Below are 19,701 nucleotides of genomic sequence, written 5' to 3'. Positions count from 1 at the left end.
TAATCTGAATCATACATAGCTCAAGACATGCAATTGATGTAAAAAAAAAAAGTATGGAATGGTTTTTAGCCCTTGGAAAACTTTGAAATAAGTAACAAAAATGTTGTTAGTGCAGTAATAGAATGGAACAGAGTTTTATTTGGATCCTTTGTAGCAAAGAAAGGAATGACTTAATTCTCTTAGTGGATGATGAAAGCACTGGAATGGAAGGTTTTGTTTCGTTTGATGTAAACCTGGGTATTTTTATTGGTTAGACTTCATTAGAGAATGTTGAACTAATGCCCAGTGTTATCTAGCATAAGTATGAGAATCTGAGATTAAATTCTGCTCAATTTTTTTAGTCAAACTTCAGGATTTTTATTCATAGAAGGCTGGGAGCGTTGCTGATGCATATATTAAAAAAAATAATCAATAGTTGTAATTACATCATGGTAGATGGTTAACTGTTCCAGAGAAGATTATATTGATGGTTGGGAATGAACTGGGTGAAACAAAATTGTTGCTGCTCAGTTTTCAGGTATTGAGGCTTGATCACTTGGTATGTACAGAATGTATATTTTCTGAATAGCTACATAAAATTATAAATTCTATGCTATGAAGCAAATGGTGCTGCTGTGCTTCATTCAGATTTAAAAAAAAAATTGGGGATATATGTTTGTAATATTTAAAAAAATAAAGAGACTGTATATAGTCTCATCCTACTCATTTCCAGAAAAGTTTTGTTGTTTGTTCTGAATATGTGTTTCTTAGATGTCCAGCATCAAAGATACTTAGATGCCAGGGGTTTTGCAGTTCTATTTGAGTACTGCAGTTATTGTTTGACAGAATGATTTTGTTATGTCGACTTTGCTGAAGGGTGTGGAACACATCAAAATATTCTTTGGTTCTGTTAAGTAGCAGATAAAATGGGATCTCTGATAGGCTAATCAGTGGTAGTTATTTGGTTGTTACATTTCCTTCTTGGAAATACTGAAAGACTTGAAACTAAAAGAGAAGTAATCTTAGAGTTGCTTTAAATTCGCTGATTAGATGGTACTGGCTAGAGTAAAGAAATATAATAGTTTGTGCAACTTTGATCTTGTACAGGATGCTACATGTGATACATACTGCATAAATACTAAGATACCTGTTTCTGATGACCAGTCTCTGGTTTTCAGAGATGATGATGCAAAGTACGCTTGGATGCATAGTGAGCTTTTCCAGGCTGGCTCTGCTGCCCATAGCTTCTAGATGCAGTTTATTAAACTTCTAATTCATTAAAGCCATCTGGAGTTTCAAACAAGTGCCTGTATATTCCATAAAATAATTACTAAGCCTTCAAAATAGTCTTTGATTATGGCTTAAGTAACTTATCTGCTGAATCAACTTGACGGGGAAACTGTTTGCTCTTTTTTAAAAAAGTTCAAATTTGTGAGGGAAGCCATTTAAAATGTTGCTCTCAACTGTAAGTTCAGCATCATCACCTAAATATAAGGCAGCTGTGGTGATTCCCTGTTCTGCAGCAGCTGTTGTGCAAAACCTGGAAGGCTTAATGCTGCTTTCCATTCATCAATGTTCTATGCTAAAATGTGGTATGGATTGGCAGAGATGTTTTTTTCCAGCTTATTTATACAAGTAGTGGTGTGAAGCTTCCTACGAAGGTCTTTGAAGTTTCAAATGCCTAAATGTATCAAGCTTTGTGGTTATCATTCCAATTTTTGCTGTCAGAACTCACAGGTCTTAGTTGTCATAGCAACCATAGTGAATGTTTCAAATACGTAAAAATATTGATGCTTTTTTTTTTTTAGTTCATTGTAGCATGTATATGCTTTTAGCACAATTAATTTTATATTCAAATTATTAAAATTTGTTAGCTATTGAAAAATGAAGAAGTGATGTCTGACTGTAGGCCATAACCTATTTTTTTATTTGAAATTGAATCAAAATCATTTGAAGTTGCATTCTTGTGACATTTCCATTTGTGCACATGCACATTCATTATCCTGTAAGCTCTTTTGCACTGACAATAGACTTTCAGGATTTAGTCACTCAAAGTGTTTTTAAAAATCAGTGCAAATCTACACTTAAATTTGAATAAAAATAAAAATTTAATTTCCATTTTCTTTTTTTCCATAAAACCTCATAGAAAACATCTTATTTTTTTCCTTCAGAACAGTCAGAGTGGTATTTAGAGTGTGTGGGAAGCAAGTAAATATGACTGATGTTCTAAACCATTTACTGACTCATTTTTTTTATAAAATGAGTGAAAAAAGCTTTTCCTGGAAAGATATTATGGTCCTTTGGGCATTATCTCTTTAAAGAAAAACAAAGTAAGTTTAATAATGTGGACAAAAATATTAAAGACTCAGATGATTTTGTAATATGCATTACTTAGATGCATTTCTGCTGTGTTTACATTCTGTGAAGGATGAAAAAATATGAAGTTATCTTTTCTGAAGTTTTCAGATTCATTTCCCAAGGTATTTTCTGCCTTTCAGGTGGAGGATATGATCGTTATCACTGAGCAAATCAGTAACTGTAAAAAAAATAAGACTGAAGAGTCTGAAGTCCCAATTCAGTCCTCAATCTACTGGCCAAACTTCAACTTTCTCATTTAAAGTATACTAACTAAGGGCGGGGATTTGTTTTGCTTCAACAGGCTTTATTCTGACTTCCTATGATTTTTACCATGTCCTTCAACAATAGATTTATATATTTTTTTCCAAAACCAGCATCTTAGCTCAGCTTTATTGTAAAAAAAAAAAAAGAGAGTATTAAACTTTTGTTCTTATTCTAGCTGTAGCCTTGAGTAACGAGATTTTAAAAAATGCTTTTAATGGGCATGTCTTCTATACGCTCTATTTTTAAATGTATGAAGGTTAATTTTAATCATGACAGACTTCCTCTCCTACTATTTTAAATGCAATTTTAAAATATCATTCTCTAGGATTTGAGTCCTGATAGGTTTTTTTTTCTTCTTGATTTGTAGTGACTGAAGCAGAAGCTTTGTTCGCAGGTGATGAAGGCTGGCACTTAGCAGTTCAGTTCAATCTTGAGTGTGCCTATACATTTTTGTATTACTATGAGTACAAGAAAGCTAAACAGTGTTTCAGTACGGCTAAAGACATTGCAAAACTGCAGATTAATCTAACAGGTAAGTTTGCATGCGCAGTCTATCAAAGTGATTGGACCTAGGTAACTTACAGTTGATTTTTTTTTTTTTAAGTATGTCTGAAAAAAAGTTATTCATTTTGAGAATTCTTGGCTTCTAAGCAGGTAGGACTTGCTTCTTTTCTAAGAATTAGCATTGCTTTGAAAGAGGAAGAAAAATATACCATTGAATTACAGTGTCATCCTTAACATGAGGGTCTGACCCTGTAGTATTATGATCCTTGTTGCATTTCATTAATCAATCAAATTCTAGGTCTAGTTGTCTCTGTTAGGGGACTCCTAAATCTAATTGATGTGGTGATGGATGCATCTTTGTGTTAGGTAGGGGTGGTTTTAAAGACCTCGGAATGATGATATGATTCAGTCTTTCACCTTTCATGCCACTAGTCTAGACCTCCATGTAAGTAACTTTTAAAAGTTTCTTTCAGGACTGTTGTTACAGCAGGAAATAAGTAGAAAAACTCAAATTACTCACAAACAGACATATCATAAAATCACTATAGAGACCATATAATCATCCTTTCAGAATCACTTCTTTGGAGTCAGGAAGATCAGATTGCTGCACTTGTAACTTTATTTAAAATTACATATATACATAAGAGACGATTTGTTCTACCTGGTTCTGTGAAGTAAACAAAATGTCACAAAGCTCACCATTTTTCAGTGTGAGGGCCTTTGAGTGTTCGTGGGAAGAAATGGAAAAGCCTTTGTACCCATTTCTTTTTCTATAGACTTGTTAATAGGAAGAACTGAAACTTGCAGCCTCCGAACCTATTATGCCACGAAGCTTACTGTTTCTTTATATTTAGATTGGAGCTGTTCCTACCCCTCTGTAGATCTTTTGTCAATTTAATACTTTAATTAAAAATAATATATTATAATTGTTGTAGAACTCCTTGCTCATTTATTCTAAGGCTTTAAAGGTTAACTTTAAAAATCTGTAATGAAAACCTTGTGACATTGTTTTTGTGCAACTGTGATTGAGTTGAATATATTTGGTGGTATTTATCTAAAACATAGGAGTAATTTCCGTATCCTTGTTCAAATGAATTCTATTTCAGTTGATCCTATTCTTTCCACTATGCAACATGTACTGCATGTTTGACAAGTAAAATTGTGAAGTGTTTCTTGAAAAAGAAAAAAGCCACATTTTCCTTGATTTTTTTTATTTTTTATATTAAAAACATCAGTGCCTTTCATGATATTCGAACTATAAAAATTTAATTAACTAAGAACAAGTAAAATCAAAGTGCCAGATGGCTATTCACTGATATTCCTCAACTTGCAGTTATATATTCCTCAAATGAGATAATCAGTTTTTTGATGAGTAATCTCCCTAAATCTAACCTAGGAAAAAAAAAAAAGCTGTTGTTAGAAGAGTTGGGGGGTGGGGGGGAAACGACACACAAGAAGTCTGGATGCTTTGGAATTGTTTTTATTTTTGATAACCGTTCCAAGAATTTATGCAAGTCCCACAGAGAGATTGCAATGGTAAAGTCTCTTAGAAAAATATTGTTGTGAAACTCCTAAAAGTTCTATGGTTTATCTCCGTAAATCTATTAGACTTATTATGAAGGATGTCTAACCTGAAGGCAAATGAAATGAACTGAACATGTGGGAATTGCTGGCATTCTCGACAAATTAATTTGACATGCACGATTTGGCTAAGCGCATGGAATATGACATCATCAAAAAAGACTTTGCTTTAATGTAAAAATTCAACCTATGTAAAGATATTTTTAAGAGTTTTGGAAGGAATTTCCTTTTTTAGGAACAGATTTTTGAGTATTTTATTCTTTAATGGCTGTAATCCTTACTGGCTGAATATTTTATTACGGCATGGAAACTTATGCTGTTCTTAAAAAATTCAGTATCTGTGTTTTTCTAGTGTTATTTTAAAAACATGTGAATTATCTAGTTTTTAGTTCTGTTAATCCAGGTCTGTCCTATATTCATTGTTTATTAAAAAGCATCTTTCTGTCCCTCACAATGAGTCGTTATCATCAATAACTCCATGAAACAGTTCCTAGAGAAAGAAGGCTGTGGTCCTTCTCGCATATAATCTTACTGTGAAGTGGAAGACTGGTAATCCAAAATAAATTGAAGATCATATGAAAAATTGATAGTGCTACAGCCTGAAATCCACATATTATTTTCATGCCCTGTAATGCATCTGTGGGAATTTCTAACATGGGACAGTAAGATCTCTGATATTTGGATTCCCTCTATTTTGTGATTCTTTCTGTTAGTATAAAGCAAGCACTTTTTTTCCTCAACATAAATACATGTGATATTTGTTTTAATCTGGAAAATAGATAAGTGTTTTCCCTGTAATAACAAAGAATACTTTGCGGTTGGGGGGGGGGGGGGGGAAAGGACGACGAGGTGGGGTAGCTGTCTCAAAAACATTAAAAAAAAAAAAATCACAACTTCTAGGTGGTGATAAGTAAGTTTAACAGTAACATGGCTAGCTTTGTGAGTGTTTTATTTAGTGGCTTAAACAGTAAGGCATGATAGGAAGTGGATTACAGCATAAAGGCTTACAAAGATTATTAAAACTGTGAATTGAGTGCTACTGTAGTTTAAAAAAAAAAAAAAAAAAACAAAAAAAAATTGCAGGCTAGTCTCTCTCTTTCCATCTGGTCCCCCCACAGTGTGATTAGAAGGTGATATTTCTAGGACCTTTTTCATTACTTCCTGAACTCTTAACACAGGGCTTTCCATTAATAGGAGTGTTTGGCAGAAAAGGAGTAATCTGTTTAATTTCCCTGATGGTCTCTTTCCACCTCAAGGAAGAAAAAGGGATGACTGCTATTACAGTGTTTGTGCCAGATGATTCTCACAGATGATGGCCTCATCCCCTGGCCTTTATCCCCTAAACAGATGAACATTCAGTTGTCTTTTAATACTCTGCAAATTTTCAAAACTACAACAAAACTTGAAACTTCAATTTAATCTCAGTTGGCTCTGCAAAAAGAACAGTGGGAAAGTGTTCACTTCTCCTTTTCTTATGTTTTGCATACCTGAGTAGTGTATAACAGTCAACAAGCAAATTCCAGTTTTTGTAGGTTTTAGCTCTGTAGGATTTTGTTATTTTAAGTTCTCAAGTTCTCTGATTGCAGCTTGGAAACAGGTTTCTAATGGAAGAGCAGCTACGTTTGTTGTCAGTTGCCATCCTAAGCTAGTAAAAGTTTTCTCAGTGTCTAATAAAGAACTGAAGGAACAATCAACTTTAAGATGATTTCCACACAGTGCTATTGAAATATTTAAAATGATGACCTGTGCCTGTAAAACATAATTGAGAAAATGTCATGTGAACTACATTTATGTCTCTAAATGATATGCGTACTATAATAATAACATCAACTAAGGTATTTTCCTGAATAAATAAATAAATTGTGGGCTATCCTAGAACAGCCTGCATTGGAAGGGGCCTACAGTGATCATCAAGTTCAACTCCTGACTCCACACAGGACCACCCAAAATTCAAACCCATTGTCTGAGAGTGTTGTTAAAATGCTTCTTGATTTCCAGTAGTTTGGGGCCATGACCACTGCTGTGGGCAGCCTGTTCCAGGGCTCCACCACCCTCTGATGAAGAACCTTTTCCTAACACACAACATGACCCTCTTGTGATGCAGCTCCATGCTGTTCCCTCAGATCCTGTCACTTCATCAGAAAGCAGAGATCAGTGCCTCCCCTTCTGCTTCTCTTGTGGCGAAACCATAGACCATCATGGTGCCTTCCCTCTCTTTTGCCTTTTCTAGGATAATCAAGCCAAGTGACTTCAGCCGTTCTTCATGCAGTTGGTTATTGCCTAGCCCTTTTGTCAAGGTCTCTCTATCCTCGAGGGAGTCAGTACAAATTATTGTTATCTGAACGTTCTCAATATACCTTCAAGTCTTTACCCAATTTGTTCGTGAAAATGTTAAAGAAAGCCCTGTGGAAACCCACTAGTGATTGGCCACCAGTGTGATGTAACTGTTTATTAGAATCCTTTGAACTTGGCCCATCAGCCAGCTGTTCACCTACTGCACTGTGTTATTGCCTAGCTGTATACTGGATGTTTAGTTCAGAAAGATGTTACGTGAAACAGCACCAAAAGCTTGGCTGAAATTCAGGAAGATTAATAAAGTTGACCGACTAGGTGGCAACCTTATCACAAAAGGAGTATAAATTTGTTAAACAGAACTTTCCCATTGTGAACTTGTGTTGGATGTTACTAGTACTGCATTTCTTTCAAGAGGTTTTCAATAACTCCCAGAATAATTTTATCCTTGAATTTGCCAGGTGCTATTTAGTGCATTAGATGTAGATGAGAAGGATAGAAAAGAGCATGGAAAAGATGCAACACAAGAAAAAAAATCAAAATTTGATTCCTTCCCTATTTTTCTGCCATCCGTCATACTTGGTTCAAGCGTCTAAGTGTTGTCCTTAAAAGTTGACATAGATCTAGAAACAAAATTAATGGACTCTGGAAAATACAGTTTGTGATCGTTTTTTACAAAGGTTCTACAAATCAAAAGAGGCAGTCAGACTCTATTAAACTGTTTCCATGGGAAATGTTGTCCTTTTGTAAGATGTTACAAGATTTTTATTTTCCTGAATGTTTCTGTGTTTTCAGCAATGTTTATCAGGCAAATCGAACAACTATTTGCAGTTTATTGCTAGTATTTTAGAGTAGGAAACTGTTGAATTTGGATGACTATGGGTTTTCAAGAGTTAGCATAGTGGGTTGCGGGGACTTTACCTAAACAGGATTTGCAGGACACATCTAGATGTATTAATATATTTGTAATGCCTGTTTTTTTAATACATTGTGGCTAGTAGTGAGAACCCAGGATTTATTGCGAACAAATCATGCAGTTAAAACATTGGTAAATATTACAGGTTCACAATATGTTTCTTTTTGGGGGATACAATGGGATTACTGTTTTTTTTTAGTGATCACTAGTATGAACTTTTATTAATTTTCTGTAGGTGCTTTGGGAAAGAGAACACGATTTCAGGAAAAATATGTAGCACAGCTTATACTGGATGTCCAAAGATCAGAGGAATGTATCCCTCCTCATAGTGAGCTAACCCCAGCACCTACTCCTCTAGAAAACTTAACTATGGTATGTATTTGAGAGGAATTGTTTTATTTATTTCTTAAAGTGCATTCAGAATTTTTAGCTTATTTTAATGAAAATGTTTTTAAGATTTTTTTCTTGGGTGTTTACAAGAGGAAAGTGTGTGGTGCCTAAAAGGAATGTACAATTTCTGGAAGTCTTGGGAAAAAGATGAGAGACAGTGTCTATATTCTTCAAGCTGCAGAGTCTTTATGAAGAGGTTATGCTGTGACAGACTTTGATGATTGTTAAGCAAAAGAATTTAACAATGTTGTTATTTCTAAATTGAAAACATGAAGTTCAAAATAAAGATAGGTTAAATAAACATATATTCTCTTTCTGAAAAGTAGAGATGCAGCATTAAACATTACTTGAGTGCTTTTGGCTGCAGGAAGGGAGTTGAGTTTTGTGCAAATCTGAGAAACTTTCAAGAAATTTTGTCTTAAGGTACTTAAGCTGCTGGATGTACCTTGAAGTCCTGTTAGGCAAAATTGGAGTTAATGCTATTTTCTGTTTGCCAGCAGCTACTGACAATAGCATTGCTTCAGTTTTAGCCTAGATGTTCAACGTACCTTGTAGACTTTCTTTTAAAAGTTTATGGAAGATGTATAGAATGCTGAAAAGTTATTGGAGAGGAATTGTCTTTCCCTTTTCACTAATCCTATTTTATATGTACTATTTGCAGATAAAGTAAAATATTGTATTTTTCTACAAAATCGGAATTGCTCTGGATTAGTGGAGAATTTCCTGATAGAATTGTCTTTGCCAGTTTGTATAAGGGCCAAGCTGTGGCTACTCACACCTTCTAATTTTCATTCTCCTATCATGAAGTTCTTAGTTCTAAAGCTTTTCCTCTGTTAATGTTTAGGAAGATGGCTGAACGGGTTATTTTGCAATTAAACTGTCAGAAATTTCACTCCAATAAAAATGCAACCACTATAGCAATGTGACCACTTAGCGGACTGTTGTCTGGCCAAGAATTTCCTTCTTGCCTCTGGTGCTGAGCAGCTAAAATATCTCAGATTGCACTAGAAGGAAAACTATTATGTTGCAGAATAAATACTGGAGATGATAAATTCAAAGTTTGGTTCACAGATCAGCTTTCTTAAGATCTGGAAGTGCACATTCAGTTAGACTGACAGTGTGTCTGTGTAAGAAAAACCTCAGGCTTTTGAGGTATTGCATGAGGACACTTGATATAAGATAGTACTTAATCAAATGCTTTTTGTTATTTTTTTTTTTAGTTTTACCTACTCAGATCTGTTATTATTGTTTTTAGAATAAGATTTGATATTTTTTTTTTTTAATCTAGAAGTAGAAATCATACTGTTTATACAGGGTGGAATTTAAAAGTTATGTAGACCAGAAGCTGGAAATTTTTAACTAATAGCTTTATAAATTGTAATTTCTGATACATCTGATAAAATAATATCATTATACTAGGATAGCATTCTGTTCTAAAATCATTTGCCTCTGGAAGTGGTAGATACCACTATAGCATGGGCAAGGATTAAGAGAAGCAAATGGCAGTGTTGTTAAATATATGTTTTGATTGGGAATCTCTTATTTCCTCTTAAAAATAAAACAGTGACTTCCGGAGCATTCTCTGTCAAATCATGATTTAGTTGCATCTATAAAGTGATAAAAATCCTGGTGTTGAATGCAAATAATCCACTTCATAGCCTTCCTGTTCACTTTTAAATCTCCTGTGGGCGCTCATTTTTACCTCACTAGCAAAAGGTAGAGGCTCTGAATGTGCTAGTTCTGTAGGTTGTTTGTTTCCTTTTTGTCTGTGTTTCTTGTGTTTTTAATATGCTTTTAAAAACAAAAAGAAAGGAGAAATTGTTCTCAGTGTAAGGAATTCCCTTCTACTGGCAGTAGGCATGCTTTATTTGGTTACAGTTTGCTGAGATTTAAAAATAAATCCATAAATCCTGGAGTGCAGTCTGTGAATGCTAACCTGAACGCTGTGTGTTAAGAAATTCTTTAATGTCACATAGACAAGACAAAACTGATTATGTATAATAGAGAAGGTGATTATGAATAATATTGTGTGCAGCCATTTGAAATGTGAATTCTTCTTCAGCTGTTATTTAACAAGAAGAATATTCAGGTAACCTTAAAGTGTCCCTGAATGCTGTAACTCATTGGCCTTTTACATAACAATGAACATACTTGTAGCAAAGAAGGTTTGAATTATGCTTTCTTCCATTGTCTCAGTAAGAAGAATAATCACGATAGGATAGGATTCAAGATGATTACAAATTTCCTTCCATTTAAGTCATTTTCTGATGTTTGTGTTACCTTTTTTCAAAAAAAAAAAAAAAAATTTTTTTCTCAAATTTTAAAGGCATGCATTTATTTGAAACTACTTTTTATCATATTTCACAACTTTTAAATACTTCTAAAAAGTATTTTTCTCCTTCAACAGAATTGTGATTTAAATGATGATACGGTGCTTAATGAGATAAAATTAGCAGATGCTAATCAGTACCAAGTACCTGATTTGTGTGCAGAAGAGCTTGCTGTAATCCTCGGAATTTGGTAAGTTAATTCTTTAATTACATTTTAAAAATAAATAAATACACCTCCCAGCCTCCCTTCATACGAATCTTTGTGGTAAGGAAATAACAAAGTGGGAAGCTGATGGGATTTTTTTTTTCCTTTCTTTGTATAGTGTGTCCAAAAAGCTTAAAAAATGAAAAATAAAAACACATTTTTAGTTTCTTTAGAGTAAATGTTAATGTCCAGAAGAGATTTTCAGCAGTGTTTCATTAATGACTAAATCATTCTTTTATCCTGGAGAAAGTCTCTTTTTCTTTGTGCCTGAACTTAATCATCTTTCAAATATTGAGGTGACATTTCTTAAATTTTTGAGGATATCTTTCAGAGTCTGTAATGCTTATCTTACTGTGAAAATCATCTATATCTTTCAAGAAAAACTCTGCCCCCTCTTTTCAGTACAGTGGGAGTACATGTACAGATTCAGAATGTCTACTGCCAGTTACAAGCTGTAATACAAAGTTCCTCTGGTTTTGCACTTGCATTTTCTTTTCCTGATTTAAAGGAGTTCTGCATTGTGTGGTTTTAGAAGTGGCATAAAAGAGTAAAAGCAATCTGAGCTTTGAAAATAGGAAGCTAGCTGTCAATGAAAATCCTGGTTTTCTTATAGATAAACAAGTGTCTACTAAGTTGAAAGTTTATCTTACTTTTTTTCTGTGTGATTGTTTCAAAAGTATTTGTGTGGCAAGCTAAAAATAGTCACTTTGTTACGGTATTCATCATTCTTCATTGTTCTTTCACTAAAGCAATGTTCTAATCTGTAACTTGCAAAACAATAGAATCTGCAGTACTGCTGAAATACCTTGTCAAGCCCAAAAGAAGGCTGGAAGTAGAACAGTGAGAGAACTCAAGCTCCCGAGTCTCAGACAGACCTGTTTTCTCTATGCACATGGATTTTTTTAAGATGCATCTTTGTTATATATTGTGACAGCAATAACAAGCAAGCCAAAGGGCAGTGAGGGAATTCAGTGGCTTCAGCTAGCAACCCAGAAATTGATGATTTTTCCTTTGTAGTGTGTTCTTGCTTGTTCTGTAGCTTACGTTATAATCTTGATGCCTTTCAACCCCATCCAACCTTTCCCGCTCACTTATCAAAGTTTCCAGCTATTTCTCCCCTTCTTGTTTCATAAAGTGCAGTGAAAATTATTAGAGGAGAGGAAGTTGTTTTCTTTTTATACCCATTTCTCAGACTGCAGCTTTATGAAGGCCCAGACGTTTGCTTGGCTAGATTCAAGTGAAGCATGAAGTTCTGCATCTCTGGTTTCAGCTATGCCCTTTAACCATTCAGCCCACTCACTGCAGTGAAAAAATCATGAATATGTACTGTGACTTTGTATTTTCTTTATTTTCATTTTCTTTATTTCCAGAGACTTAAGCTTTCTTTCTATTCAAGGCCACATCTAGATCCAATTTGGAGAGAAAAGGAGAGGAGTAAAGAGTGGGATTGTAAATAATCTGCTTCATGAGAAACATTTTTATGTCTGGTTCATTTTCTAACACAGTATTGTCTTATATTCAGACTGTAGTATCTCACCTTCCCAATTTTATCCATTATGCTGCTATTGTAAATCTGACTAATCGGATTAAATAATTGATTATAAGCTCCAAACTACTGGCAGTCTAGCTTTTACTGATTTGCTGAGCAAATACTTTTCTTGCTGTGAAGTAGAACTTACTACAAGATTCTTTATCTGCTTAAAGAGTGCTCATTTCTTATTGTCATAAATGCTTATGTCACAGCTACATTTCCACTCTTTATATAGATTCAGATAAAAAAAATATAGCTTTAGATTTGATTTGGTATGGAAAATCATTAGAACAATTTCATTCTTTATCATTCAAGGTTGCTTTATTGTACTTGTGTGTGTTTGAATTGAACACGGATTTGGAAGAAATGGAAATTAAAACCATTTTATAATGGCTTTGAGCTGGAAGATGTCCATCTATACATTTCAAAGAACTGTGACAAAAGTCTGTTCTATAATAAGGAAACCTTTCTGCCTGAATCAATGTATTTTTAGGATATACAAAAATTCTGCATTATTTTCCTGTTTCCATGGAAAAAAATATCTCAAAGAGAGAAAAAGTAATATATGGCAGGTTGCTTTCCTAGCAGTGTTGTCTAACACTTAAAAAAATAAATAAATAAAAAATTGGTAACACACCTATTTTATGTGGGAAGAAGGGGAAAGCTTCATTAATATAGTAGCTGATAGTCATGGAAGTGACAAGGCTCAGCCAAATCTTTGCTTGTTATTCTAAGCCCTTACTCATCACTATTCTACCAAAAGCATAGTTGGTATTTCCTTGTGGCTGCAATCGTGCATGTAGTACCAGATGTTGTGAAACATCACCATAAGGTGCATGAAGAGGGTGTGGAATGTCTGGCGTGGGAGGTCTTTAAGAAAGAGTCAGGGGACAAACATTTACTTCAATGTGACTTAGAGGATCTCTTCATGCTTACTTTCACTGTATAAGTCATCTTTCAGCTACTCCACTAATGTTATTCCTTACAGATGTGTAGGAAAGTTGTGGGTATCTTTCTCAAAAAATTCTCATCAGTAATGCCCATTCTCTCTCACTATTCCACACAATGTGCTTTATTAGGTGCTTGTTATAGGGTAGAACTATTTGATCAATTGATCAGAGGTCTATTGTTGTTACTAAGAAGAAGAAAAGAAATTTCAATGAAATCATCAACTCTAAAGGACTGCAGTTAGATAATTAGAATTTGAGCTTGAGCAGCTCATTCTTTTGGCTTCCGTTGGATTGAATAATTATCAGCTCTAAACCTGGTATTCTTCTAGATTCTCTATTTTAGTTTATATAACACTTCTAAATGTTAGTGTTTTAATCAACAAAATGAGAGAGCAGCTCCCGTACATCCCTTAGATTCTCTAATAGATAATTAAAAAAAAAAATTTGAAAATGGAGCATACATTTCAGTTTACTTTGGGATTTTGTGTTGTCTCCCCTTTCAAGCTTAGTGGAAGTTCAGTAACAAAACGTAAATAAAAGAACTACTGAATGATAGATTTAATGAGTTGCAAAGGATGAAGAGAAGGATCTTGTCTTCTAATAGAAATAGGAAATTGAATCTCCAAAGTGGGTCTAATCATGCTTTTGTAGTCTCTCAGCATACCTTCATTTGGCTGAAGTCCTATGAACAAATGGCCATTTGCTTCTTCAGAATGAAATGTATTTCAGTCAAATAGCTTAACTTCCTGAACGCCTCATCTGCACTCATTCCTAGGTTGCTCTAGTTGGATGTATATTAGTGGTACCTAAAGTATTGCAGTTTCAGAAATGCTGAAGCAGCACTCTCATGAGAACTTTTTTTTCCTTAGTCCTCCATTTAATGGAGGTGGAAAGTGCAAGAGACTTATGCCATCAGGAAGCAGTTTTGGCTCTCTGCTACGCATATGATTAATTTTCTTCTGGGCATGTAAAGATAAAGTCATGAGTGCTTGAATGATGTCAATTGTTTTCCCACCTTGAGTGCTTCACTTCATTCTCATAGAATTACCTCTTACTACTTTATCATGCATCTTCTTTAGAGGAATAAATAAAACACATTGGGCAGTCTAGTCTTCTTTTCTCACTTATATATAGTCTTGCTAAATATACTTAAGTATAAAGACTGGGTAAACTCGTTAGACAGCAAAGGTAGTTATCTATAAAGGATTAACTGTATAGCAAGAATAAAGTTAGATTGCAGGAAAGTCTTCTCTACAAAGTAAAGTACGTAAAGAAAGGAGGACAATTTCTGTGACACATCATCACAATTAATATACTACATTTGTACTTTTTACTTAAACTTCACAACAGCTTCATGTCATAAGGAATAACATCCTGATTTTAAGCGTGTGTATGTAGCTATTATATAGGTTTGATGATTACGTATACTTTGTAGTATGATTAGGATGTATCTTCACTTTATATCTTTTGTTTTCACAAGGAACTTGAATTGTAACCTTGCTGCTTCTCTTTCTGCTGCTTGCAGGTATCTCGTAGTATTTTTGTAGGTGCTGATAGGCTGTTGTTAAAGGAGACAGTACACCCATATGGAGTTGTAAACCAAATTTCTTTATTATCAATACAGTAACGTCCAACTGGGAAAAAAAAATTCCGATTCTCATCGCTGTATTCTTCTGGGTTCCCCTTGCTGTACAAAAAGTTAGTAATGTCAGTTAGTTGAGAGCTGTACTCCTGTGGTTATATTCCTTGAATGAGCAGAGAGTGTATGTTTGAGACTATCCTTCATCACTTTTTGAGCATTAGCATGTTTTTGCTTTGCAGAATCTGTGTTCAGTTAGCCATTGAATTTTAACTGAAAACAGATCTCTGATAGGGAATGGATTTAAAGCTGTTCAGAATAGATAAAATTTAATCCTGTAAATGTGAATGTAGTAAGACATTTCAGGTTAGTATGGGCCTGGGAAAGGCACCATTAAGTATCCTTGTCCTGTGAAATGATTCTTTTCTTCTGTGACTGCTCTGAAGGGTTGGCCACCTTCTGTATGTGCACAGTACTGTAGGGGAAATGCCAAGTCATGGCTTGAACCAGTGATTGAACACCTGCTGGGCAGGCAGGACAAACCAGGGGGGCTCAGGTGCATGCCGTGCCCCTGAATGACCAGAAGGAGTGGAGCCAGGATCCTCCCCTTCCCTGACCTCACTTAAGGGTTGACAGTGGAGGCAAGGGTATCTTGCTAGAGGTCCTTTCCTACCTGAGGCCTTCCAAGAGTGAGCAGCTTTTTTTCTTTGTTTTTGTGTCCGTGGCTACTGCATTTGGGCTTATCCTTACTTCCTGTAGCCTAGGATTTTGCCACCCTCCTAATTACTGTTTTCCATCACGTTACAGCGTTACAACTACGCACTACCATTTGTATTTGTAACTCTTTTCTAGAACATCCTTTAGATTTCTGCAAGTTTGAGAGATGTATTCTACATAGCTGTGTGCTAAAGAATAAATCAGTATTATTTTATATTCTTTTCCTTTTTTACAGTATAGACTTCCAAAAGAACAATCCAATACACAAATTAACTGAAGAGGAACTTTTGGCTTTTACTTCAGTAAGTAACTTATCTGAAGCTTTCTTCTAAATATGTTTTCACTTAGGTATTATGTACCGAGCAGTAATTTAACCATCGCATTAATCATGAAACTGTGAAACAAATTGGTTTTTAATATTCAATTGTTTCAATATATTTTTTCTTATTTCAAGAATCAAAAAAGATGCTAAAATTCTCCTCCATTTTGAGTCATCTTCATGTAGGGCAAGACTGATATTTCAAAACTTGATCTCTTCCTTTTACAGTATTTTTTAAGGGGAGTTCAAAAGAAGCTGTAAATTTCTTTTACCAGATTTATTCAGTTTAAGAATCAAATATTCCACACAAGCATGTTTCTTCCCAGATCAGTGGCTAATTTACCTGTTGCTGAAGAATGATTCTGTAACTTCCAAAGAAGACTTGAGGTTTCTAGCTCCCTATTTTGAAAATGTATTTTTGGGTCAAGACAAAACACGATGTGCCTCCTTTTTCCATTTCTTCTGTTTTTTTCAACAGCAATTTATTTGAGAGACAGAGGGGAAAAAGACTAGTAATTTTATTGCCATTTTTTGCTTTCTTTGTGCTGTTAGAGTTCAGCTTTTGTACAATATATGGTGCTTGTTCTCCTGTCCAGATTTTGCAGTCTTATACTTTTCTTTTCTCAGTAATGCCGTGTGCCATCTGAAAGAGTAAGTTCTTGTTAGAGTTGGCAAATAGGATCTCAACAAAAATCCCATAGATTTCAATTGAGTTAGAATTTTATGACTAGAAATTGTAACTATATAGAAGAATTTAAGACACTAAAATAAGTTTAACCATTGTCCTAAAAATAAGTCTGGAAAAAAAAATCCTTATCTTTTTATTAGGTTGATTTTTAAATTAATGCTTTTTTAGGGGTACGCATACTAATATAGAACGTGTAAGGTCAGAATGAGGAAACAAAGTGGATGACTGTAAAACAGTTTGATTTCTATTACTTCTCTTATTTCCTATGATAACTATCCTTTCTGATCAGATCCTTATATTTTCTCATATGTTTTATTTTTAAACCATTTTGTTTCAGTTTTTAGAAAAATGGAAATAGCTGGAAAAAAATAGATAAGGAAATACAAAGAAAAGACAGTGGAATTGAAGAAAACTGGTTAACCTATTATTGCACATTTTTGAAAAAATTGTGAAACAGGATTTCATTTTACAAAAATAAGGTTATAGAGATGCATACATTTTCCTAATGTACATATAATTTTGTTACAACAATCCTTGCTGATTTTTCTTTTATTAATACATGGCTTTAGTTGAGAGTCAGTCATATGTGAAAACTGAGAATTTTACTTCAGACTTCTTATTCCCTGCCAAACTCGCTGGAGTTCTTATATATTCTCTACTTCATTCTTCCCACTACCTGACTGTCTAACTCTTGAGTAGAAAAGTGGCCAAGAAACACGTAGATACTAAATTACCTTCTCCACATAATCTATCTTTTTAATTGTAAATGGGGTAATATTGTGATAACAGAATATATTTGAAGAGATTGCTCCTATTCTCCTCATGTACATTCCAAAATAATGAGATTCAGAGGGAGTTTTATTTGTTTTAACACTTGAGTATTCAAACATTTAAAACACTCTTCAGTTTTAACAGCAGAAGAGAAAAGTCAAGGTAGCACATATACTAGATAAAAATAATCAGCTTTATTCGGATATTTTATCTGACATTGAGACATCATATACTTGACATCTGATATACAAGAGATTTGTTGGATGCATTATCCATAGTATGAAAATTAAACTGCATTTTTCTGCCATCTAGTGGCTGATTACTCAAAAATCACAAGAGCTGATGAATTAATTCCTTTAGTAATTACTGCAATCAGGACAGATCTACAGAGATGCGCAGATGAGAAATATTTGTAGGCCTCCCTATCAATTTGTGCTCTGATCAGCAGAAAAAAACAAAACAACAAGAACAAAAAAATAAAAAAAAAAAAGCAAAAAGCACAGGATCTGTAAAAAATAAACAAGAATGTAGATCTCTAATAGCACAGAATTCAGTGTAGAGCAGTGACTTAAAAATGTAGCTAGTAACCTAAAAAATTTAGAGTCAATAATAAACTTCAGTGTCAGAATAACATTCTTTTAAATTTGTGCCTAAAGTTTGCTCGTTATCTAGCTGCAGCAATACAATTCAGTCTTAAGTTTTCTCTTGATCTGGTCTGTGCTACTAAATACAATTAGGCTGTGTGAATTCTAACACTGTTACACCAAATCTTTCCTGTAAACTGAAATCAGAAATCAAGTATGACGTTATGTAAGTTCTTTTTGATAATGTGTATGAATGTTAACATGAATGTTAACACAAGCTTGGTTGTTATGGCGTCTGTTAGCTGAATATGTAAGTGCTACTGAAATATTATGTAAGGTATTTTTCAAGCTTTTGTGTTACCTAGTGGAACAGGCAAACGAGCCCTCTATCAGTGCTGCCCACAGTAACTTCTTTAGCATCATTTAAACTGCTCTGTGTGTGTGCGTGTGTGAGCAGGCATCTTCTCAGCCTACATGTGGATTCCTAAATCTGCAGGCTGGTTAGATGGTTGTCATGCATTCATCTGATAACTGCTGAAATTTATCTTTCCTGAAGAAAGGAAGTCATTTCAAGATAACCTAGGACTCTTGAGAAATTTTAAGGCACTTGCAACAGATCAGTGGATCATGAAGAGATTGTGTTCTTTTGGATGTTGCAAAACAAATGCATGTGATCGACAAACTCTAATTTTCAGGTAGTATGAGGGGGAAAGTATAATAAAAGTGAATTCTAGTAAATGATATAGTCCTACCTCATATTAAGTGTAGTTTAGCAAGCAGGCATTCTGAACTCACTTTTATGTTAGCAACAGTTGAAAATGACTAGATCCTTAAAAATATATATGTATGTTAAACTACATAAAGACCTAAAAATAATGCTGTTGAGAGCTGCTTGGCGACTGCAGTCAAATACAGAAGGATGACATTGATGCAGTTCTTTTATTGAAGTCACTTGGGAACTTTGTCCTAAAGTACTGACTTCTGTAACTAAGAATTATTATTGCTAACTTTTACAGTGAGGTGTGACGGTGTGTCAAATCCTGTTTACTTCTATCTATAAACTCTTTTGCTGGGATAGCTCCTTTTAGTTAAGTACTTTGAACTTCAGTGCTTGAGGTGTTCTAGTCAAATCTGTTCACCAATCATCAACTTAATACTAGTTAAATTTGGGTTTGTTTCCTGCTTAAATTGTTAATTTGATATCTTTACAAGAGAAGAAATTGAGCTCTCATGTACATAAGAATAAACATAATTACGTTTGATTTTAAAGAAAATTACTGTTTTCATATTTAAGCGTTTAGGGAAAGATTTATAATGATTTTAATGAATTAAGATAATTAAGATAATGCACTTGAATTTCGAAGAAAGCAAAAAATTTAGAGATCAAATACCATACAAAAACTGACTCAGACACAGTTTTGCATATGACACTCAGCAAAATTTCTGTTTAGCTTACTGAGTGTTGTGTTGAAAAGCCATTTTCAAGAAAGGTAAAGAAAAAAAGTATCTCAGTTCTGAAATCCAGTGCTTCTTTGTTAGATTTACTGGTGTTTTACTTAACGGTAACTTTTTTTTTCTTTTTTTTTCCTTCTCCCAGAGCATTCTGTGTAGGAAATGGGACGTATATGGTGCTAGTAATCAAAGGAATAATAAAAAACCTATGTTTTCACATGTAGGTTTTCTAGCCTTTTTTAGCTAGTTTTACTTCTAGAACTCTGGGAATTCTGGGAAGGAATAACTACT

The 19,701-nt window shown here is 34.2% G+C and overlaps 1 long non-coding RNA gene across 1 annotated transcript; it reads left to right on the top strand.

Moving 5' to 3' along the window:
* The first annotated feature begins 2,952 nt into the window (after window positions 1–2,952).
* Window positions 2,953–15,919, top strand: LOC100541498. Its single transcript, XR_002111894.2, has 4 exons — window positions 2,953–3,133; window positions 8,130–8,266; window positions 10,692–10,804; window positions 15,832–15,919. It is a non-coding gene; the product is annotated as an uncharacterized LOC100541498 (long non-coding RNA).
* The last annotated feature ends 3,782 nt before the right edge of the window (window positions 15,920–19,701 follow it).

Source organism: Meleagris gallopavo, chromosome 2, assembly GCF_000146605.3.
Source record: "Meleagris gallopavo isolate NT-WF06-2002-E0010 breed Aviagen turkey brand Nicholas breeding stock chromosome 2, Turkey_5.1, whole genome shotgun sequence".
Lineage (NCBI taxonomy): Eukaryota > Metazoa > Chordata > Aves > Galliformes > Phasianidae > Meleagris > Meleagris gallopavo.
Note: the sequence above shows the minus strand (reverse complement) of the source record. Positions and strands in the feature narration are given on the sequence as shown.